General features: G+C 29.5%; 1 protein-coding gene across 3 annotated transcripts in view; it reads right to left on the bottom strand.

The window, feature by feature from the left end:
* LOC129989279 (uncharacterized) overlaps positions 1 to 25,856 on the bottom strand; it is a 354,012-nt gene that overhangs the window by 258,052 nt on the left and 70,104 nt on the right. The window contains exon 1 of one of the 3 annotated variants that reach the window (XM_056097715.1): positions 24,578 to 24,711. The exons of the other annotated variants lie outside the window; for them this stretch is intronic. The gene's annotated coding sequence lies outside the window, so the exon portion shown is untranslated. Of the gene's footprint in view, positions 1 to 24,577; positions 24,712 to 25,856 lie in introns of those variants that run through there. 3 annotated transcript variants of the gene reach the window in all.

Here is a 25,856-nt window from a genome sequence, read left to right as displayed (position 1 = left end):
ACCCGCTATGTTTGTAGACCAACTTGTTCGGCTGGAATACCAATTATATTAATTTCAATTAATTGCTTTTGATACAATTTCAAGACCATAATTTCGCCAAATTATCAGGCATTAAAACCATGTTTTTTTTAAAAAAAATTGTATTATATATTTTTTGTTCATAATGTAAAAGGATCTTTCTGATAGAGACCCGTCCCCTGGTATCCCGTACAGCATATTAAAAACACAAATATAATTCACCTAATTTTAGCAGTAAAAAATAATATTTTCGGCTTGTAAACTACATAGAATCCTTCTTTGTTAGTCTTTAACAATGCAAGAAAATCCCGCGGTAATTTCATGAAATAATAAAACGACGTGGATTTCAGGGCAAAAATATAATCTACTGTTGGAAATATAAAAAAAAAAATACGTTTAAATAATTGTCAAAATTCAGAAAAAATTTGAACGTCTATTGATTTGATGCCATTAAAAAGACAATTGAAATTTTTAAACAGTGGGAAATATAAAAATATGCAATAATATTTTCGGAAGTCACAGTCATAATCAGTCGAAGTTAAAAGCCAAAATTCAATTAATTTCAGTTAAATTGTTTAGTTATGACTGCGTCATATTGTCAAACATTAAAATCATATTATTTTAATAGTCTTACATATGTTCCGTTCATTGTATATATGAGCTTCTCGAATTGCGACCAGTCCCTGATATAGTAGTACTATTAAGAACGTAAATTCATCTATCTCCTAAAATTATCGATAATGCAATTTCTCTCTTTTTTTTTTATTCTTGTAAACTATATAGATATTAAACAGGTTCCTTTACTTTAACTTTCAACAATCGCTGGATATTAAGCAATTAAATATTTGATGAAACAATGAAAACGATTTGAACGGCAATAATGTAATCTATTGTTAGAAGTTACATATTGTTACGGATCGTCAGGTTCGCTTTGATAGTGGGTGTATGGTGAAGAGAACACACAATCAGCAGACCTCAGTAGAAAGCAACGACGTTTATTTACACGAAGAGACGAACACAAAGAATGCTAATACACAGACGACAATATTTACAGCTGAGACGAACACAGGACAGCACACAGCAGCACACTACAGACGACAGTAGCCCACAGGTAGTAATCGACCACAGCACACGAAGCGGCTAGACAGAATCCAGCAGGAGAGGGGATCCTGGGAGCTTCGCTTTACCGTCTCTCCAACGGCTGAACTTCTCGCTTTAGCTGCCGACTCACTACTTCTCACAACTGGCTATGACGCTGATTCCACAGTAGATAACACGATTCAGCACACAGCAATTCAGCAATAGCTTCACACAATGCTGGCAATCCGCCATTGCTTCGCTATCCTCTCGAAGACTTGTTACTTGTCGGCGACTCCGACTACTCAACACACGGCACCGCAACTTGAGAGTGCCGGTCTTTTATAGTTCCGGGAGGCGGGAAAGCTTCTAGACCAATCAGGGCGTATCTGGGTGTATCTCCGTTCCAAGTGGATGGATTGTAAAAATTCTCGAACTTTGCAGCATTATCCATTTTGTCGCCAAAGTCGTCGTCAAGCAGCCAAATTGTCGCCAAGTTCTGAGGTCATTGACGGGGCCCCGCTCAGCACGCATAGGACAGATCGTAGAACAGTCTTTCTTGCGATGACACTATTCGCGCTAGGAAGCAAAATTACACGTTTGTAACAATATATACACAAAAAAATTATTTATTTGCCAAAAATCAGTAAATGTGCACGACAATTCAATATGTATCAGTAAAAAGACAATTTCCTTTTTTTAATTTTCAAATGATGTGAAATTTATTTTTGCGCAATAATATTTTCGGTTATAGAAAATAGTCAAAATTCAGCTTAACATTTAATTAGTTAAAAATTTCAAGAAAAAAATTACTCCGAAGTACACATTTACCTCTTTAAGCTACACATGAGCCAAATTTGGTAATTGTAAATCAAAAAGTCGAGCATGTAAAGTGCCAGTACACACACGCATTCATTTTTATTAATAGTAGAGATGATGTATTAAGTTTAAAAAAAGACAATGAATGCACGCCGTCAGACATTATAATACATCTTTTTTTTTTTTTTTTAACATCTAATCATTTTTATAATCAGAATTTTGCACGTAAATTGCAAACGAAAGCTTTCCAGTTATCTAAATGCAAGGATATGCTAATCAAATTGTTAAAGCAAAATGAAATGAACGATAAATATTATGCAAATCATTTCCTTCGATGAATCTATAAAACCGATACCGTAATAGGAACAGTCAATTTTTATGAAACACTTTATTCGGTTTTGCCCACCAGGCATATGGTCGAAAGTTCGATTTCCTTTTCAAACTGGCCCTCACGTTTCGTTGAAATGCGAGCGTACGAGGAGAGAGTATAGCACTTTCTATGTAAAACAGGATATGCTCACGGCATACTAAGCATCCGCTTCAATCGAGACGAATTTGTTATAGAAGGGCTGGCGAAAGGTTCTCCAAAACTTTTCAAATTTTTTCCAAGATGATTTTTTCCCCCTCACAAACCTTGTGCATGATAGGGATTTTTACGACTGTCTGTAATCATAAAAATAGAATGTTGAAAATTTCTTTTTCTTAACCCTCAACACATGTGTATTGTATGTGTTTCGAAAAGTTTTCTGAATTGCTTAATATAATAGATGATACTTCAAGGTAATTTACAAGAAAAGAATAAATATATATATTTCCATTCTCAATTTCAAATTAATTGCAATAATAAAATATATTATTAAAAATGTTGCATAAAAATTTTAATTATCAAAGTTTAAAGGAGAAGAGATTAAGCAATAATTAAATTACCGCATTATTATAAAGAAAAAATACAATAATAAAAAAATTAATATAATTATAAAGAAAAAATAAAAAAATACAATTTTAAATACAATACTGAATTTTTCCACAATAATATATTCGGAAATTATAATAGGAAACTGTAAAATATCGATTTAGTTTTTGATTTGTACCAATTCTAATTGAAATTGCTAAAATAAATCGCTCATTATGACGAGTTTGGTGATTCTAGATCAAACAGACAGTATTCGTAGTGCGCAAACAATCTTTACACATATTCCTGTATTATTAACAGAACATTATTCAATGACCATTCACAAGCAAAATTTAATTACGGAGCATAGCAAAAAAAAATCAGAAAATGGGATTAAAGATTAAGTACAGAAGAGGAGTACATTTTCTTTAAAAATAAACTTTTAAATTGGTGATTATAGTGGCATACCGATAATTGCAAATCATGGATCCATATAATTAATTACCAGAATGTTGATGAATCAGATAACGGAAAATTATGCTTCAACTTTAGCAACAAAGAGAGAGAGAGAGAGAGAGTTAATCGTAGATCCACGTTAGATCAAATAAAGGTTTGCAAAAAGGCAAAATCCGATAAATATCCTTATATAGATGAAGATGAGAATTTTGTCATTATTTAATTCTAATTTGTCATCAATATTCTCTTCTATAGACACTTTTAATTTAAATTTTTTTCTGCTAGATTTTTTCTATATATATTTTGATGAAGACTGTAAACTAATGCTATGACGGCGCATAATCGAATATTATCCGCTATAGAAGCTTGAACGTCGTCGATTGTTCAAGACATCCTATTATTAAAACAAAACTGACAACAGAGCGATTGTGGACCCTCGAAGCGTATAAGAAACATAGTACAGCTTTTGTTACAAAATGATATGCTGACAATTTTTTTTTTCTGTGCGAGACCAATGAGGGCCAGTTTGTATCTTTTGTTTTAGCCACAGAGACAAGCAATTTGACGGCAGGATAAAGGCAGAGAATAGAATATAACGGGATGGCGAGAAAGATACAAAGCAGGGAAAAGAAAAGCCACCTTGTTTAACTTGCTTACAACAGCTGACACCTCTCCTCCAGAATAAAAGTTTCCTTTCTCCCTCTCCCTTTTTCTTTTCTTGAAAAAAATAAATAAAATAATAAATAAATAAAATGGAGAAGGGGTGAATATTTTACAGACAATGTCACCCGAAGAACTGACGTAGTAAAAAGAAAATGATGACGCACCACCAAACCTTGTGATAATGATAACAACAGTATGAAGAGGGCGGGAAGAGAAAGGGGAGAAAAAAAAAGGGAAACAATCGATATTCCCAGAATGCTTTCCGTCACCTGCTGCAAACAACGATATTTTTCTTAGAATAAAAGCCCAGGAAAACCATTACACAGCTGGAGTTAAAGGTGATTAAAACACAAGCCTGAGGAGAAACCATAAGTTAACGAAAGAAAAGTTACTAAACAAAATGAAAATTTCATCGAAGAATCTGAAAGTAATTATTACTCCATAAAAGTTCAGGGAACTAAAAAAAAAAAAAAAACTGTAGATTTCTGCATTGAAGGATCGTGCGTTTGGATCAAAATAAAATAACAATTTGGAAGTTCTTGTCAAATAATTTTCAACCAAAATAAAAGCACTGACAGTAAGAAATTAATGAGAAACCAAACAGTATGTTTCTGTCTTTTTACTTGTAGTTTCATAAATGATTAGAAAACTCAGAGTTTCTCACATATAAATAGATAGAATGCATATTCAATCTAATTTAATGTTTCTATGCTATTTCTATTCAAAGTTATAGACCTTTTATCAAAACGCAATGGTAATATCATTTAATTTATATTAATACGAATAAAGAGGGACTTTAAAAAAAGTTTTGCTTATTCCAGTATAAAAAAAATCACACCAGCCAGTTACCTAAATAATAATTTATCCATTTTCAATAAACCTTGTTAGAAATTTCACAAAAAGTATAATTCATATCTTGATTCTTGAAAACATTACTTATGCATTAAAATGTCTTAGAAAAATCCAATAAACTTTATTCAGCGAAATACTCGAGTAAAAATAAGGCAAAATACCAGGTGAATGATTAATTATCCAGATTTAAACACCATTTGATTTCATTCTGTCTTTTTGTAATGGTGATATTTTCACATTTTGGTATAAATGCCATTTCGTAACAATAAAAATGTTTGAATCATTTCCAATAGCTAAGTTTCAGAGTGAAGTTGAATATTTTTACACTAAACTTGAAGATACTAACACTTACCTTCTATGTTAAAATATAATAAAGAAGAAAAAAATAACCGACTAGTTTTTGTACACAAAAATAAACTAAAACCCACAAAAATATAGTCTACCGTACAAACGGTAAAGACAAAGTATTTTTGTTCTTAAAAGACCTCCAAAGAAGAAACTCCCTAGATTATTCATTTCCGACAAGGAAATCGGATAAAATACCTCTTCTATCTAAGCTGTTATTTTCCCGCTCTAAGAACGATGCTAGTTTCGCTATAGTTCAGAACAGAATACTCTTAAGATAACACTTCGGATATTGATAATGTCATGGAAGCTGCAAGATGTATTTATAGAAACACATCGTAGAGATTTTTTTTCGCCAGCCATACTCTACCATTTAGAGTTCTTTGGAAGGATATTCACTGAAAGATAACATTATGACTGAGTCATAATGGGATAGACACAACCAAAAACTTAAGCTAATATCTTGGATTGAGATTGAGAATCTGTCTTACAATGTCTTTATTAATTAAAATTTAGTACGTTCTTTAAATCAATAAATTGATTCCACACTGTATAGGAAAATACCTAAGAATGAATATTTCATAAAGAAATGCACTGCATGTTTCTTTAATAAAAAAAAAAATTAAAAAATTCTGAAGCGCACAATCGCAAGCAAGGTGTAAAATATAAATTCATATACTCAATTGTGAAATGGACTTTCACTGAGAGGAATAAGACTGAGATCAACAAATATAACTAAGTTACTTGATGAATGCATTTGCAGAACATAATGAAAGGTTAAAATTGCAAACGCCAAAAACAGCAAGAAATAATTATTCGTACAACCGGAAAAGTATTTGTGGTATGTACGTCCCTGCATTTTCGAATCTGCATAGGCAATTAAAATTCCATCGTAGCAAGATTACTCACAAAATGGGAGAAAACTGCAGCCAATTTGTTTAAAGGGGTGTTACATAGTATCGCGATGAAAACACATTTCGCTGAATCATCGACATAATAATTTCCTTCAAAAAAAAAAACACACATCATGATACGTTTTTTTTTTTACATATTCAGCGCATTTATTTGTAAAGATTAAAAAAATTATTAGCAACGAAAATAACATACAAAATTTACTTTAATTAAACTGATTTTCAAGCTCAGTCAAAGGCATGAAACAAAATAGTAATTCATATCTATATAGTTATACATAAATTTTTAAAAAAGGTTTTAAAAACGTGTAATTATTATAATTATTGTTAAAAATCTTAAAAACGGTAGAAGGCATAGGCAGAAAAGCCTTAAGTAAAGTGGAATCGTAACCACTAGGAATAAATATTTTAGCTCTTATTTGTTATCATATTAATCTATATTAGCCGTCTTTAGTGACCAGCTTGTTCGTCTAGATTATTGATTTTTTAGGTTGTTAAATGATTAAATGGAATGCGGATGAAAAACAAGAATTCAACTGAATCAACTGTAAATTGGAATTTTGACCACACGTATAATACATTTTAACTTTTAATGAATATCTGGAATTGTTTCTTTATATTTACATTAAGCCTTAATTTATAAAATTGCTAAATTTTCGATAAAAATTATTTCTAACATTAACTGCAATAATAAATGTGCGTTTAAAATTTTATATTCCAAATCTATTTTCCAACTTTTAGTCTTTTATATATTTCAAAACTCATAAATATTTTGAAATCTTAATATTTCTCATATCTTCACTTCTACGAAATCAATTTTTAGATAAATTAATACATAAATTCAAAATTACAAGCTCTAGAATCATTATAATATTTTTAAATTATCAGGAACCAATAACGTTATAAAATTTCAGAGCTTTACTATAAGAGAAAATGAATCAAAAATCGATTATAAATCTCCATCCTTATTGTCCCTATATTTTTAAGTAATTGTTTTCAATCTCTGATCAATAATCATTATATAGTAAATATAGGTGCTTTTATAATCAGCTAATATGGCAAAAATTTGAGTAAAATTCTAAATACTTTTTCGGTATGAGTAAAAATATTTTTTAAATTTTTCCAAGACACAAAAGCTGATTAAAGAAAATATTTATTTAGAAAAATTTTTTCATCACAAACTTTTTAGGAAAAAAACTGATAATTAAATAATAATTTTTTATGGATCAAATTTCATTTTAAAACTTGATGCTCTAAAAATTTATTAATTTTAATCTTTTCTTTTTTTGGCATTAATTAATTTTTTGTCTTCATATTGATTTATTCGCTTTTTTACCAAATTAAAAACATTTAATGTATAGTTAAAGTTATGGACCACTTAGGATATCAAATTCAACAAAAGAATTCAAAATTATTGAAACGCTAAACAGCTATATTAACAAAAAATGATGTCGAAAATGATGCGAAATTTAAAGATAGATGAACCGTACATTTAAGCTTTTAATAATGTTATGATGTCATGGGACTGGTCTCTATTAAAAAGTCTAATGTACACAATTAATAGAGCATACACAATACAAATAAAATAGCACAACTTTAACATATAACCATTCAAAGGAATTATAGAAATAATTATATCTAAATGATCTCACTGAAATTAAACATAACCAATATTCCCGGGCAAATCAGTTGGTCGCAAAAGACAACTGGTATAAGATATAAAAAAATTAATAAAACGTATACAAGACACAAAATAAATAAATGTATAGGTTAAAAAAGAATGAATTATGCTTCAGTAAACTATAATTAAACGAAACACTTAAAAACGTATAAAGAAATACATAAAATATTTCGAAAGCTAAAAGGAATCCCAAAAGATTTCAGAAATACCATCATTAAAATACCATAGAGAGGCAAAAAAAAATATTTCATAGGTAAAAATTATTATCTACGCAATCAGTAGGCCGATAAATCATCACGTTCATGAGCGTTTTTACGAAAAATGTATTGAAAAGTAAATAATATCATTTAATTATTTATTTCCTAAAAAAAACAGAAAAAGGAAAATAAAATATAAAACAAAATACCAATCTCAAACATTGCAATAACATTAAAGAAAATGTATTATTTTGTTAGAAGATATAATATTAAGATGCATGGAACAAAAAAGTTCCAAGAAGTTTCAGTTTCAAAAAAAACTTTCATTTACTATGTTGGGGAGCTAATCTATTTAATTACGATACGAAACTATTTTTTTTTCTGGGAATAACTTACGATTCAATAGCAAACAACGGAATGCAATTTTCTCAAACTAATTTTTTTTTTTTCTTCTTTATTGCGAAAATTACGGAACAACATAGTTGGAATTCCGTTAAATTACTGCAACGCACAGATTTCATAATCACGCGTGTGTAATTTTTTAGTATTTGTTAATACTTGATATTTACTTGAAAAGTTTCTCAGAAGGAATGGTACTTAGAAATTCCGTATAATATTGCAGAAATTCCTAGGCGAATTTCTATTAAAGGCAGAAAAAAAAATAAGTAAACTTATTCTCGATATTTATAGTATTGAGATAAATATTACTTGTTTTAGAGCATTAGATGCTTCAAATCGCTAATTTATTGAAAACGTAATGCAGGAAAGTAAAGCTGAAATCACTGGATTTTATCAACCAAATATAGTTTCCTAAAAGATAAGAACTTTAATACAGACAGCAGAATTTGTTAATAAATCAATAACAACGTGGTATTAAATTCATGTCTTCTTAAATTAGTTAAATTATTCTGATATTAGTCCGACAGATATATCTTATTTGTTGTCTTTAATTTGAGGAAAAAATCTTGGTTTACATGAACAATTTTACAGTAATTGAAATATAAAGATTTTATAATATAATCTACAGAAATAGATTTATTTTTATTATTATTTAATGCATGAATAAATAGAAAATGAAAAGAATAGTAAATCACAAGAGAATTCCCACTCTGCAACTTAATCCTGTCAGTTTGAACACTTTTAAAGTGAAATGACAAATTATAACGATTTAGGCTAAAAAGAAATTAATAACCAAATTTAAATTTAAAAAATATATTAAAAAAAAGAAACAACTTGGTTGTGCCATGACAAAAAAAAAACAACCCTTACACATTAATGTTCTTCATTTTATTCGTAAGTCAAGTTCTCGTTAATAATTATTTTTTTATTTTTGTCCTTTATAAAATCTTCTGCAACAGTTATCTGCAATCATTCTTCATTTGATAATGGCGAGTTGAAGAATCCTAAACCTACCGTTCCAAACCTTTAGCGATGGAATGTAGAATACGAATGATAAATGGTCCCAGCGCATGATCCACAATTCTTAACATTTTCGATATTCCTTCATGCAAAGTTGACTTTATAATATCTTCTGTATATAATTTGCGCGATGCGACAACGCTTCAATTCATTCGTAATAGCCCCCAAAAGAAGAAGAAACGGCCAAAGAGAAATGGTATTGGTATATTGATCTGATATTTTTGTCGCGATGATTCACATACTGGATTCCTGGACCCCTCAGAGCAATGCTTCACCCTTCAGAAGCAGATGTCGCCATTAGCCTCCGTCCCCCAGAAATCCAGGGGGAGGGAGAAGGTAGGGGCAGACTTCCTTTTAGTTGCTTCCTCCCCACAGCACTTACTTCAGCTTGTTAGTAACTCTTAACAGCTTTTTCATGCACCCTCGGGTTCATCACCAGCCCAATAACGGGCTGGTGGTTGATTTATAGGAAGCCCACTCACTCATTATGCCGTAATCTTTAGCACTTTCTGGAAGACTGAGCTTCATCATGTTCGCCCCTTTCACAGCTATTTTAGGGGACTGATTCCTCGCTATTAGCTTTAAAAGAAACACATTTGTCCCGTTTTTATACCCGTGAGATGGCAGCGATCATGACCATAATTTTCTATTCTGAATAAAATGACAGAAGAGAAAAGATGACTAAACTGGCGATACTGGATAAAGACTTCACAATTTATAGCACAGATCATAATAAATAAGAACCACTGTCATCCTATTCTGCTTTTCCTTACAGGCTTGCGGAAGAATTTTTCTTGAAATGTTCTACAAATAATGCAGAAAAATCATCAAGCTAGAAACTTATGGCTTTATAACCTTCATGACCCTTATATTTAACATTTTTTTATCCATAATTAGTAGTAAATATAATATTTGGTTCCTCTTTAAAAATTTTATATACGTTAAATAAAATTATATACTTAAATGGTTAAATTTTTCACTTGCGGTGATTATTGTAATTGTTTGATTTGTAGTTAAAGAATGTTTTTTTTTTCCTGAAATCTCTTATACCTTATTCAGTTCTTCAGTAAGAAAGTAAGCGATGACCAATTCATATTTTGAATACTTATTTATAAGTCTAAGCATTCATTTCACAAAAAATATCTCTATTATAAAATAATAACTTTAATCTTACTTGCATCGAAATTATATGTAAATATGAATCACTTTAAATTTTTAGAAACATTATTTTGAAGCAAAAATACGTTCATTTTTTTATTGTAAAAACAAAATTCAAAAGAGACATATATATATATATATTTCCTGTCAAATCCTACTGTGATTGCAAGTAAAAGTTGCGAAAACAAAAAAGTAATAAATTTGAATGAAAAATTGCAAATTAAATAAAATGCGAATCATATATAGAAAAAAATAGACTATAATTAATAGTGATTAATTATTTTCAGCTCATTTTTTCTTAATTGAAAATAAGAATCGATTCAGAAAAAGAAAATATATCCTCTAAAAAAATAATACATTTTTATGATTAAGCTTGCATACTATTTCTATAAGCTAAAAAGTAACATATAACATTTTGACATAAGAAATAAAATGCTAAATTAAAAAGAAACAACTAAAATTAAAGAAGAAGTAAAGAAAAAAAATATTATGATTCTACAACTAGAAAAGAAAAAAAAAGACGAATAAGCATATTCAACACAAAATTAAAATTTAAAACATAAAAAAGAATTGAAACTTTTCCAAAACATTTTAAAAAAAGAAATTATTTTCACAATTATTTTTCTTGTTAGCTTTTCCAAGAAATCTTTGAAAGAAAAAATCAACACAAATTAAATTCTTAAAAGATTTTCTGCGTTTTTATATTCCTCTCAATTATTTCGCTAGAATACTATATTTTTCTGTAAAAGGAGATAAAACGAAGGCTAATAAAAAATCGAGTCCATATACTAAAGCCGATTAACTTTAAGCTGGTCAAAGTCTAATCCCTATTTATGATTTTTAAACAATTCATTTTTTTAGACAGCTCATCTTTTGAAAGCATCTTAAGTCATCTCAAAGCTTTGTTTTATGCTCCATGTTTTGCATTTTGCATTTATATCTATACAACCTTGAAACGTTAGAGAAAGATTTCTTTTTCAAGAAATTGATAAAAAAAAATAATGAAGCATTTTCGATTTCATAAAAAATTAAATACGATATAATAATGTTAACAACACATAAAGACTACTTAACCAAAATCCATTAGCATTTCTTCAGAACACCATAATCTTTAACCATTAGCTAAATGCTTAGGAGTAGAAGAAAACTTTCAGCAAAGAAGACCACGTTTAACGAATCGAATGAGACTACTAACAGTTACAACATTAAGCGAACATTAAAAAATATTTCGCCAGCAAATGCATTATTTTTTTGATAAAATATCACGTCACATTAGATTCCTAAGTGTGATTCAAAATTTAATAACGTCATCATACGATTTATTCGAACTTAAATTCGTGTTCCAACATTCTGCATATAATAAACAAAAAACAGTTACTATTGATGTAACTTATCCCTATTCTCATATCGTTGGGGTGAATATCAAGGATTTACAAAAATAATAAATCGGAACAATCAGAAAGACGACAGGCACGCTAATCTTAAATTAAAGAAAAAAAAATTTTAAAATCGCACGAAAGCTAAAAGGTTCATGGAAGATTAATTCACCTCAATTTAACATGTTCTAGAGTTTTCATACTTGGTGATAGAAGGCTTTTTTTCTTCTTTTAGCAATTTGTAAGTTACTCTACAACTTAAAAACTTTTCAGATAAATTTATCATCTAACTATATTAAATTCCATTTGCCTTCACTTTTGGATAACTAAAGTTTTGTTTTCTCCCTTTCTTGTGATTCCGTATACTTGAAAACATAAAACATCCTAGAAAAAAAAAGTTTTAAAATTTTCTCACCCGTAAAATGGCCGCGAATACAAAAAAAAAAAAAAAAAAAAAAACTTTTTAGAAATCCAGTTCATAACTGATTTTTGATCGATAGTACTTTTTTTGATTGATAGAACTTGGATTACTTTTTAAATAGAGAGCATCATTGTGTTTTTACACTTTTCAAAAGCCAAAAGTAACAATGCAATAAACAGAAGGGAAATATATAATGAATGCCTATAATGAAAAGCACTTTACATTATAGGCATTTCTTAAAATTAGGTTTAGTTTAGTTTAGTTATATTAACGCCCCGTTGTAAAGCAACACTAGGGCTATTTTCGGACGCACCTCGTAATTTTGAACCGCGGTCAGATGACGAGGACGATACCTGAGCTGGCACCCCCCTCTCCACACCACACCAGCGAGAGGACGTTTGGCATGACGGATTTAACGTGCAACAGACCCCCTTACACGACGGTTCTTCGGTAAAATCGGGTCTCGAACCCGAACCTTACGGCTCACAAGCCAAGACCTTACCACCAGGCCACCGCGGCCCTCTTAAAATTAGGAGAATAATAGAAAGTATTGAAAGTATTGTACATGACCAGAAAATATTAAAGATAGAAACGTAAAAGATGGATAATACAATAATCTAATAATTCAGCGATGATACGTTACATTAATAATAGTAGATATTAATAATAAAGAGAGACTAAAATGTCTAACTTAAAGCAATTAATAAATTTCATTACTAACAGCAAATCGAAGTAACCAGATCTTTAATTTCTTATCGAAAAAATTGCAACTTCAAGTGGAAAATTCTTAGTAGAAAATTCTGTAAAAGTCATTTCCTTACAAGAATTTGTTTCTTGCGGAGATGAAGGCGAAATACATTTAAGTACTCCGCTTCAACGTTTTAGATTTCAACATTTTTTTCGCCTTTTACAACTTTTACTCTCAACTGTGATAAAATGATTAGTAATGTAAGTATTTAGCTTATACCACTATTCCTCTGGTCTCTTGAATTCAAAAAAGAGCAGTAAAATGAACGTAATTTAAAAAAAAAACAAGAATTTAAAATCGGCAGCAATTAATTCTTGGTTATTTTAAACTTACAGAAAATTTGGCAGATAATTCATTTGGATATATAATTCGCAAGTATATTAAGCTCATCAACCAGATAATGTTAAAAATGTATCAAAAAATGAAATTTATGATTGTGGTAGCCATTGAATTGAAATCTGCTCCTGGAAGTCACCACAGAACAAAAGTAAAAAATGTGAACAAGAATGTTTCTTTTTTTCTCCTATTCTACACTTCTTGTTTGAAAAGAAAACTGAAACACATTTGGTGAAAGAGAATTCCAAAAATTAATAATTTTCCAATTGCCATTACCAACAAATACACGCACATTACACTGTATCACTTACATTAAATTCATTACATTGCTTTAAAAAAACCAAATAAAACAATAAATAAATAAAAGCGAAACACCAATTTTGGAGTCATGAAATATATTTCACAAATTAGTGACAAAACCAAGAGACAAATTAATTGAGATTCACTTAACTCTGAAGAATAAAAATATTTCAACTACTACAGTTTTCGAAAACGCTCCGCAGAAAATTAAAAGAATACCTGCAAAATATCATAAACAAGCACTCATAACAGCATTAGAGATCTCATTTTGCAGAGATCACTTTTTATTAATACATGAGTAACATTCTGAAAATGTTCTGTATTATAAGATAAGTAAACACATAGCCCTTAGAAAAAAATATCTTTCCTGAATTCTCCACATGCAAAGCAAGCGAAAAGAAACAATGCCATATGCATTCAATGCGAAAGAAGAGAAAGAAGCGGCAGATAAGCATTTATAGCTCATTCAAGTGCAAATCGATATGACTAAAAAGGCATGTGCTGCAGACAAAGTAATTGCGTCTGACAAATGGAAATGAGTGATGTGCACCATAAATGAGTGAATTGGACAAGTGCTTCAAATAACATTGACACTCACAGAGAACTTGTGGAAACGAAATATCTCGTCAAATTGTTGATCATTAATATTCATTACTGGAAGGCAGAGTAAGGAAGAAGACTGATCTCAGCGATTTTATATCAGGACTGTAGCAAATCTCGAGAATACAAGAAATGGTGTTAAAATACAAGTACATGATTGCGTCTGATATTGCATCCATTTTGAGGCTGGACCTAATCAAACACAGTGTATGAAATAAGATTTATTGGAATAACAGAAGGGAAGGCAAGGTATATACCAAGACACCTCACTTCTGATCCAAGACTGCAAGAAGAGCAATAAGCTTCGAACAATAAATTCCGACCAAGAATGAAAAAAAAAGGCGATGAGACGTGGAAGCATCCTTTTACATCGGAAAGAAAACACTCATCAATGACAAGGAAACTTTCCAGCTTACTCTTCAAATATATATATATATATATATATATATATATATATATATATATATATATATATATATATATATATATATATATATATATATATATATATATATAAGCATTGCAATCTGCAAGAAAAATTATGTTAACAATATTCTGAGGCTCGTAGAATGCCTTTTGCTTGATTCTCTAGCGAAAAGAACTAGCGTTCTATTGCCATATTCTAACGAAAATGAAGTTTTCCATTCAGTTTCAGTGCAAGAGATCAGGGCGCTTTTATTTAAAGATTAGTCTAAACAACCATAAAACATCTATTTTTCTATCAGGTTAAATATTTTTTCCTGCACTGAAGTCAGAAGTACCGGTATGTTTCATTGGAAGCAAAGAAGAGAAGAAACAAAATGCAAAACTTCCCAAGATCTGAGTACCCTTTGATCAGGGAGGTTTCTTGAAATTGGTCTCTTAGAAATCGCATATGTAACAACGTCTAAGTATGTATAGGTAAAATGACCAAAGGTTTATTTTTTGTTATATTAATGTGTTTTTAATCTTGTTGTATAGCATCCCTGTTAAATAAAATGATGAGCAATATTTGAAATGTAAATGTGCGTGCGAAAATGCGTACACGACAGTAAAAACTACGTACGCAGGCTATTTAAACATAAAAACAATAAAAATAATCAAAAAGTCAAGTTACAATATATTTTCTAAATATTTTAAATATATATATTTATATATTACAATATATTTTCTAAATATCTTAAATATTAAATACCTTATCCCAAAACAAATAACTGTCTTATAGCATCATAAAATTTATTGAAATATAATATCTTAAGCATTTAAACTGCATAGAAGATCCTGCTCCTTGTACAGAATCTGTTAACTAAAATTTCCACAGAATTTATTTGAAATCGAAGAGATTATCTAGATGAAATTAAATTTTTAATTCTTCGAATCAAAATTGATATGTTATATTTACAAAGTTTGCATCTCAAAGTTTGCACATTTTAAGACACTTTTCCAAGGATAAGACAATACTGAAAGAGCATCAAAGGTTGATTCCAATTAATTTCGTCACATTCGTAGCTCATTGATAATATCTGTCAATAATTTCCTACCGAAACGTTGAAACCTTTGAAAATTTTTAACACAATTATCAAAATCCTGCATCAACCAGTTGAAAATTTTACATCAAAATATTTAAGACATTCAACTTGCTTTCCAAAAGATAATTTCGATATATTATAGGAAATATTTTACAGCAATGGTTAAAGTGAGAGAACTGCACGATAGAATGCGAGGCAAAGCCAAATAAATAAAAATTAGTTATGGAATCGCAAATTTCACGTTTTATCTACAGTTTTTTAATACCAGACTATAGCAAAGATCAATGAACTGAGATCTGCTGATTCCACTTCAATTGGAGGTTATTGCAAATATTTTTTTCAGCATTTTTTTTTTATTTTGTATTCCATTTTTTCCTCATATTGGTGGGACACTATTTGTTTCAAAGCCATTTTAGAAATTATTTTTTATTTCAGTGCTCAATGAAAATTGTGGATAGAGGAGATCCAATGGCAATGAAAGAAAAAAAATTTATGCTATTATATATTTATAACTAAAAAGAATTACAATGCACTACTGCTATCTATTATGATATTTTTTTTTCAATTTCTTCAGTATTCTGCTAAAGTGTATGAGACTTTATACTACAACTTTCGTTTATTAATCTGTGACAATCGTATCATAGAGATATCATTAACAAGATAATAGCTCGTCTAGACGAAAACATCTTTTAGTGTACATGATACATAGTGTTACTCAGAGGTACATAGTGTTTAACGATGAATTTCTTTTAGTTTCGAAATAGATTAGCAGGTTTCTATGTAAATAAATCAATGCATTTATTGCAAGTAGAGTAAACTATAAAATATAAATTAAAAACCCAAGATTATTAATAGCGAATATTTCTCTTAGCTACTGTCTAGCAGATGTTTCAGCACTAGTAAACAAGAAAAAAAAAATGCTTACACAAAAAATATATCGCAAACCTTTTTTTTTGTTTGTTTGCTTATCTGTTTGTTTGTTTGCAAATATATCATTTATTGTTTGCGGATAAAGAAAATTGATCCTGATGGAATAGGGAAAGGAAGAGAAACTTTACATTATCTCGTTCAACTACTTCATTTAAAGTTCTTTACATACATAGACACACGTAGAATTCTGAAACCATAGATTGTATTAAATGTAATATAATAAAATGTCAAGGCTTATTTAAAAAAAAGTCATATGGAAATTTCAATAAATAAATAAAACTAAATTCAAATAATTACCCTACAGAAAACATTAGGATTGGGAAAGAAAAAAAAAAATTTACCATCATTTAGATAGCCGCGAAACTTTTCTAGTAGTTTGACATCACGGAGATTGCGAAACACACAGAATAATAACCCCTCATGACATTCGAAGAAAAGTTAAAGGAAACCAAAAGTTTTAATATTGCTTCGATAAAAGTAACGTATTCAGAAAACTTCAGTAATATCAAACTCTTTGAAAAGAAAGGGAAGAAAAAGGTACATTCAATATCGCCAGCTGAAAACTTACTTTTAGTCACGATCCTGTGTTCTTTTCCCTCTACTTTTACCCTTTTCTAAGAGACAGGACAGAAAACTTATTTTAGGAAAATCGAAATCCCTCCCTATTCTGGCAAGGGCGTGAAAATATAATTCCTATCTGCCATTTTATTTGTACTTCCAAAGTGTCTGACTGGGTTTTCGTAAAATTTTCTGTGGCACTGTGGAACAAATGTTTATTTTTGCAAACGTATATCAAAAATGTTCTTCAAAAAAGTTAAACTTCTCTAAGACGCTCGGAGAACTTTTCATAAGACACTTGCTTGGCATTCAGAGTTAAGTTTCATAACTTGCAATCATTTTCTTCTATAACTACACCACTTCCAAAAATGAGCATTTTTTGAGAGTTAGAGAGTATATGGAAGAATAAAATAACTTTAAATTTCACACTTGACATTCCATATTTTATTAAAATTTTGATATTAAATTTGTAGACAGCTAGTTCGAAATACGAAAAATACGTAAATTAAATTCTGATATTATTATTATTATTACTTATGACTATGAAGCATCAAAAATTGTATTAAAGGTCTGCAAATAAATTTTCTTGCAAATCATTCAAGTAGAAAAATGATAATCAATTCTTTTGTTAATTTGATCAATTTTTTTTAAATGAGTTATAGCAAAAATCAGCATGCTGATGGTATAATCAATACTGAGAGGGGACATAATTATTAGCAAAAATAGGCATAAGTAAGAATGTTATAAAATCTTCTATGGGAGCGTTAGGAGATAAGTTGTGACATTAAATCACTTAATTAGCGTCACTCAGTGCTGTAAGCTAGATTTATGAAAATTTACAAAAACTCAAAGATTTTCATTCCGTCCTAAAATCTCGAACTTAAATCTAACAGGATATAGCTATCAAAAATCTCATTTCGATCAACTGAAAAATAAGTTTCCATTTTGCATAAACAAAAAATAAACTTACAATAAAATAAAAATAAGGTTTAATTTTGAGGTTAGTTTATTCATAAACAAACCATCCTCAACACTTGCCGTCAAAAATATTTTTATCAAAGTTTCCTTAGAGTTAATGACACGTCTAACATGTTTTCAGTTCATGTTAGAAAAATTAAAAAAAAAATTTCTCAATTCAGAAATTTGCCGCAAAATACTAAATTTCTTAAATAATTCGATAACATAAGCATTGTTCCACAGACTTATCAATAATTAAACTTCTTAAAGTATTAATTTATGATATGCTAGATTAATAACCTCTTCAAATATAATGCGAATGACATCAGATATATAAAAACTTTACATTTAGCATAGCATCCGCTAAGGCACCCAATTCTGATGATGCCAAAGTTTGGTTACTACATTTGGCTATTCCTAATACTACACTGTCACCAATATTTTATTCCACAATGAAGCACTTGAAAACAATTCTCGGCAATATGTTAACTTGGCTAAAACGCAATACTAAGATCTAGTATCAATATTTTGTTACTATTTATACCACGCTACAAATACGAAGTGACCCTTGGCATCAATATTTTAACTCGACTGTTGCTACATATAACTGCAGGGTTTAGAAAAATACCAATATATTTGGCAATTCCGTATCTCGTATATCTAACAGGAGACATTTAATGATTAATCGCAAAAAATTCAAGTCACACTATAGAGAAGAGTAACAGATATACAACACAATTTAAAAATGCTCCAGAATCACATGCACGATGAATCTTTGAAAAAAAGTCAGGGCTAGAATCTGCAAACCTCCAACAACGGAACAGACTCTACTTAGAACTAGCACAACTAGCATCCATATCCCAAGAATCACATAATTTTCATGCAAAATTGCAAAAAATCAGTCGAAAAATGTAAAACAGTAAAATGAAATATTAGAGTTCGCATGGATAGATAAAGCGAACATTAATCAAAAAGAACGAAATACAATTTTCTTTTTGTAGAAGTCAAAGCTATAAAGGAATCCCAGAACTTAATACATCAATTTAAAAAAAAAAATACAAAGACAAAGCAGAAAAACGCATCCAAAAATTACTGTAAACTTCTTCTTGTAATTCTATGCAAGTCATTACTTATTACTACAGGCAATAAAAGGGAGGGGGAGGATGGTGGAAAAGAAAACCTTTTGAACATACAAAAAAAAAATGATATCTAACGGATGAAAACAAGTCTACCGAAAAACAGAAAGTGGCAAATGGACTTAAATTACCAGAGTAACACGATGAAATATGATTTATTGAAAATTCCAAACTAACTCTCCCCTGCATACTTATTTACCTCTAAAATATCCAATTACATTCACTCCAAAATTGAATCATCAGCCGAAGATAAATGAATATGAACCACGAGCCGGACGAAAGGAAAAAGGGAGTTAAGAGCTATCCGATTCCCAGCGGTATGAATTCCCCCCCTCCCAACCGAAATCCTTACCTTAAAATCCGAAATCCCAGACGTCAGAGCAACAAATGAAATTGAATACTACATATGATACTCACAGTCGCATTGATAATTGATATTAATACCCCTTACAGAGATGGGGGTAACGACAAAGTAAACATCAGCGCCACGCAAGGATAAACTGAATTCAGTTGCAATTACTGCCAAAGTGGTGAGAGGAAGAGCGGCGTTAGTCTTTGCAGTTCAAAACGAGGAATGAATTGAGAATTGCATTTCTTCGAACTCATGTGCTTTTAATAGTGTTACTGATAAATCAGAAATGAATTCTACAAAACAAACTAAAAATTGATTATCGTTCTTTTGTTAACGATATAGGAACAAAGAAATCAAAAGGTTTTCAACAAATTAAATTTTAAGATTTTTGTAGTAGATAATATGAAAGACCTTTCTTTTCCGCATAGGTAGCAAATTAGGAAGCCAGTATAGTTGATACAAATATTCAAAGCTTCTTCCATTTCCATAATTGCTTGAATTTTCAAAGTTTCGTCAGCCTTTTACATTTAATTTCTAAAATAAAATTAGGCGAAATAACGGTAATCAAGAACTAACACCAAATTTATGCTTATAAGCAGGAGTACATCATTCAAAAACTCAAGAGAACAAAGGGCGTAAGTTCAGATTGCAGGGAAAAAAACCTGATCTCAGCAAAGAGTTTAGCTAAACAGTATTAAAATGCAGAAGATGCAATAAATAATGCTTTTATTAAACAGGCATTTGCATGATGCAAAATTCGCTCCACACAGAATATGCCAGTTGTTGTAATCAAAGCAGACGAAAATAAGATGAACGAATCAAGCCTAAAACATTTTCATGTTACAATCTTTCGGATTAGAAATTCAAATTTCCTTCAATTTAAAACTAAAGCATAGTCTGCATCAAATAAGCATTTTGTGTATAATATTAACTGTTTATTACATAAATATATTTCATCACACTAATGTTTAAAAATCTTCATGTTTAAAAGTTCAAAAGTTCAACTAGTAATTTTTTTAATTCAAGAACACATTTTCAATAAATATTGATTGAATCAAACAACAATTTTTACAAAGAATATTTATTAGAATAAATAAAAAAGCAAAAGAATCAATTGTAAAATTTTTTATTCGATCACTTATTTTCTACATGGCATTAGCATTTTTTTTCCCCTCCTCCCTATTCTTTCTTTTCACGAAATCGGCATTACTGATGTTGCTATTAGTTTGTACAATAGCATGGTTTTTCTTACTTCTAATTCTTTTTCCTCTTTACAACAGGAATTATTTCTATTGAAATAGAAAATTAACTTAAATTTTCACAACATCCTTTTACATTTCATACCATGAAAATAATGCGATTCTCTTCCAAATTTTAGCTTCTCTAGCCACTTCGAGTTCCTTATTTGCAGTGCCAATAATAAATATAACAATTTCTCATTCTTTCAGGATTAAGTTTGTTTTATAGTGTTAAATTGATATTCGTCTTGAAAATACAAATTGTTGAGCATTTATTAGACAAGTATTTGCTAAAATAAAGTCACGCAGTTCGTAGATTATGAAACATATATAGAAGCAAATACTTTAAAACGATAAAATGATATATTTATTTTCCGATGATTAGTCGCTGCAAATTTTGGAAAATAGTAGCAGAAGTCTATTTTGATATATATAAAAAAAAATTACATTTATCTTAAAAATTAATTTATCCAAAATAAATGCACTTTACGCGTTTTATTATATTATATTATATTATTATTATATATATATATATATATATATATTCTGCCACTAAGTTGTGCAAACAATAACGTTTCTGGACTTAGCAACAAAAACAGATATTTTTGGAAGATAATTCAATATTTAAAAACTTGTGAAATTGTGTGCAACTTTTCATTGATTACCTAAAAGTATTTAGAAATTTATGATAAAAATAATAATACCCTGAAAGTTATAACTATTCCTGAGATCATATTCTCTTAATTATCCTTATCATTTAGCGTCTTATAGCACAATACTTGAGTTAGTCAGCAATATCTGTGAAGTAAATTGTTACGAAACTATAATACAGTTTTCCCGCCAAATTAATGTCATGATTTGGAAGAAATTTATTGTTATTTTTAATAGATGCTGAATGGATGCCGGTTAATGACTTTCGACTATGGAGACAAACTGGTCGACCCTTTGGCGACAAAGATGGAGGTTCTGAAAATACAAGAATTTTGGCTCTATCTTTATTGTACACGAGATTTAGGTATTCTTCTGGAAAATCAGATATCTTATTGAATTGTTATAATGGCGAAGAGCTCTCATTAAGAATAACTCTCTCTTTGGAATGTTAATGCGTTACGAGCTTATGCTGTTGCTGTTATTTAAGAAGAAATTGTCAACCAGAGTAGTTAATTTTTTTTTCTAGTGTTGGTATTGGTAAGCACTCCATCTGTGTATTTGTTGTGTGTGCTTCATATCTTTTCCGTAGAATAAAAAATGTCGCTTGCCGTCATTTAACTTATTGTATTAGATTCATCCGATAACACTGGTCGATTTCCATGGCAATAAGCTAGTGAATGAAGTATGTGTTCCTTTCCAGTTAACTCTCAAATTACACACCAAATAATCTTCGTTACATCGGAAAGAAATTCAATAAAATATAATTTAAGAAAAAAAGATTCACCCAAATGAAAGGAATATCATATTTGGGATTACTGATATATGACTATTCAGATTTCGTTGATTTTTAATCGAATAATTTCTTTTCCAAGAGATTTAAAATATCTGTTACAATATCCATATATGAAAATAAATGTAAAATTAAAATTATTGATCATAATTTTTGCTATCATGAACTTCAAATAATACGTTTTAATATAAACCCGCATAAAAGCGCTGGGAAAATTCTTAAAAAAAAACACACACACACACAGTAGATTGCGTTGCTTTTTTCCCGTAATTTAGTATCGATTCCTCATTCATTTGAAGTATTTTTTTTTTATTTATTCTCATAATATACATATTTTTTGCGAAATTTTATCTTAGTTAAGCTCTAAACTTTTTTTTTTTCAAATAAAAAAAATTCTAAATGTAATAGTATGAAAATACCCTCTATCGTCCGCACAGTAAGATTTCCTAAATCTGATGACTGAAACCAACTTAAAATATTTGAAATTATTCTATTTTTTAAAAATAATCAAAAAGCATATATTATTGCATGATAAAAAGATAGTAATGCTAATCTGAAATTTAAAAAATTATATTTTCGAATATCGAATACATTTGAAACCAATAATAAATAAGTATACTACAAATTATAATTATCAATAAGTATATGGTACAAACATCTCATGTTTATCATACATTATTTGCCTGTACTGAAATATGTACAATTGGATTTTAATGGCGCAAAAGCCAGAAATGGCTATTGAAATATGTACAAATAACAAACTAAAGAATTAGTTTTTTTTTATTTATTTATTAACATATTTCTGATTAATTGTTGAACAATATGACATTTTTCAATCTTCAAAATAATTTCTTCAATTCCAAAGTACAAACTCCCAATTTTATTTCACTAGTTATGTTGCATACTTGAAACAACTTTCCATGTTAAGAAAATCATAGAGCTACTGCAAAATACCGGAATCAGCAATCTTTATTTTTGCAATGGTTTGTTATGAAATAATTTGTTTGTTTTTTTCGGACAAGAATCATCCAATGCCATAATTTTTAATAAGTATCTCTGAAACGCAATATACAAGATTCTCTAAAAAAAGGTTATGAAGCAAAGAATGTGATTCTCAGTTTTATCACTTTCAGTACACACTAGGAAATGGAAATAAATAGCCATGATATTGTTTCTATAATCATGTGCCATTATAATGACGTTTCAAGTAGAGATTCAACGGCATCTATAAAAGCGTGTCAGCTAAGAATAATGAAATCTAATATTCCTGGTTCAAACAGCGGTGCATGTGAGTATTTGACAACATGACGTTACTAAGAAATTTGGAACTCGCTTTTGCTTATAACTAATTATTGATGTGCTCATGTGCATTATACTGAAAAAGAATAGGTATCAGAAGTAGGTATTAAAAAAAGGTATCATGAGAGATGTCAGATATCTCAATTGATTAAATGTGTTCAGTTATGTTCAGTGTTATATTGGCGAGAGTGGAAATAGAAAATGATAGAAAGACAAAGATAATAATAATTATTGTAGGCTTCAAAGATAAATTTCAATTTAATCACTATTCCATCACTGATTTCTCTTTATGAGAATGTAAAATTTGATGGATACGTATAACATGGTTATGAATTTTATGTCCACATTACCTAGTTTACCCAATTGCCATCTACAAATTACTCAATTGTGTCTTTCTTTCACAGCTTTGAATCGTCACACAAGTTGCATAACAGAATATGTATTACGAGTACGATTAATTTTTATAAGTCATTCTAGTTTATTTTTCGGAAATGTTGAAGGCGTAACACCGTTCCATTTAATGCACCTTTTTATCTTGTTTCATTTACTTTTGGATCATTTCATTCTTTTTATTTTCTTATTGCAATCTTTTTATGTCATTTTCTAAGAGTAAGAAATTAACCAGGGGTTAACAAAATCGTACCTTTAAAGCTTACATTATAAATTATATGATATTCTATACATAAGCTATAAATAAGCTAAGCTATATATATTACATGATATTCATACCTCAAAGCTACAGAAGGGGTATAAATAACTATTCATAAATTCAACCACCACATATCTAAAATTAAGATTTACAATAGAAGAGGAAAATTTTAAGCTAATTTTCAACTCTAATATATCAAGTAAAAACCGTATTCCTCGTAATCAGATTTATAAAAATTACCAGGAAGGCGTAGTCTGGTTTTGACAGCCACCGTCATAAATCCAGAAAGGCAAAAAGTTGAGCGTCCTTGACATGTGTCACTGTGATTCGAAACACGGCGCTGAGTATGGCAGTGCAATATAATTCTGCATCCGGAAGCTCTCTAAACGCAGGGGATAAACTTGATATCCAGAGGCATTAATTTTAATATAGCGGACGCACGTTAGGGGTTCGGGACATTAAGACTAGGCGGTTAATTTATGTAGAGGATACCAGGAACACGTACGCACCGTTCCATGATATTTCTGGAATGAAAATTAGTTTCTGAGGTCTTTGCCGGGGCTTTGGGGAATTTCAATACCTAAGCTTGGAAGCTCCCTTAACAGTTTTGTGGAACAAAAATACACTGGAAAATTAAGCGAAATGCGAAAGGCGGAGAAAATGAGTTTCAACAAAAGTTTTTCTTATTCATTTACTGATTTTTTTTTTCACTTTAGTTTGTTTACATCTTCAATTTAGAAGCAAAAGTTTTAGGGAAAAAAAATAAAAATAAGATTTTTTAAAAACGAAATTGAAATAAAGAGCTTTTATAAGAAAAAACATTTTATCGAATGTATATTAATTTCGACAGTCAAGTTTTAAAAAGAATATTTATTTATTTATTCATAAAGTAATAGGACAAAATGAAGCTTTTTCCCACTTTCTTCCTTCTTTTATTTATTTATTTATTCCAGACATTTGAGTTTACTTATTGTACAGAATATTTATACTTCAATAAGCAGATGAATCCAAATTAAACATGTCTTACTGAAACAGTAAAAGAATCAAAGGATGCCTTAAAAATTCATATTAACATAATATTAAAAGATTGGCATAGTATCTGTAAATTGAGTAATTCTAGATGCATGGTTAAAAATCTTTAGAAACGTTTTAAAGGACAGTCCGTTGGATTCGGAGCTACGAAATTTTTACACGTAATTACTAATTGGTTAGAAAATATACACCAAAAAGCGATTTTTTTTTTTCAATTAGAATTGAAATTAACGCGAAATTAATCGAGTTTTTAATACTTCTCTTAATAATTGCAATACTTTTCTTAATATTATCTTAATATTGCGATACAATAACTTATTATCGCAAATAAAAGTATAACACTTCCAAATAAAAAAAATAAGCGTTTCACACACATTTTATTTCCGTATAATTTTTTTTAAAATCTCTAGCAATGTTTTCATTTTTTTAGCTACTGAATTTATACTCACGTACGTTCCGATGGTATTTGATTCATTTTCATGCGCAC

This window comes from Argiope bruennichi, chromosome 2, assembly GCF_947563725.1.
Source record: "Argiope bruennichi chromosome 2, qqArgBrue1.1, whole genome shotgun sequence".
NCBI lineage: Eukaryota > Metazoa > Arthropoda > Arachnida > Araneae > Araneidae > Argiope > Argiope bruennichi.
Note: the sequence above shows the minus strand (reverse complement) of the source record. Positions and strands in the feature narration are given on the sequence as shown.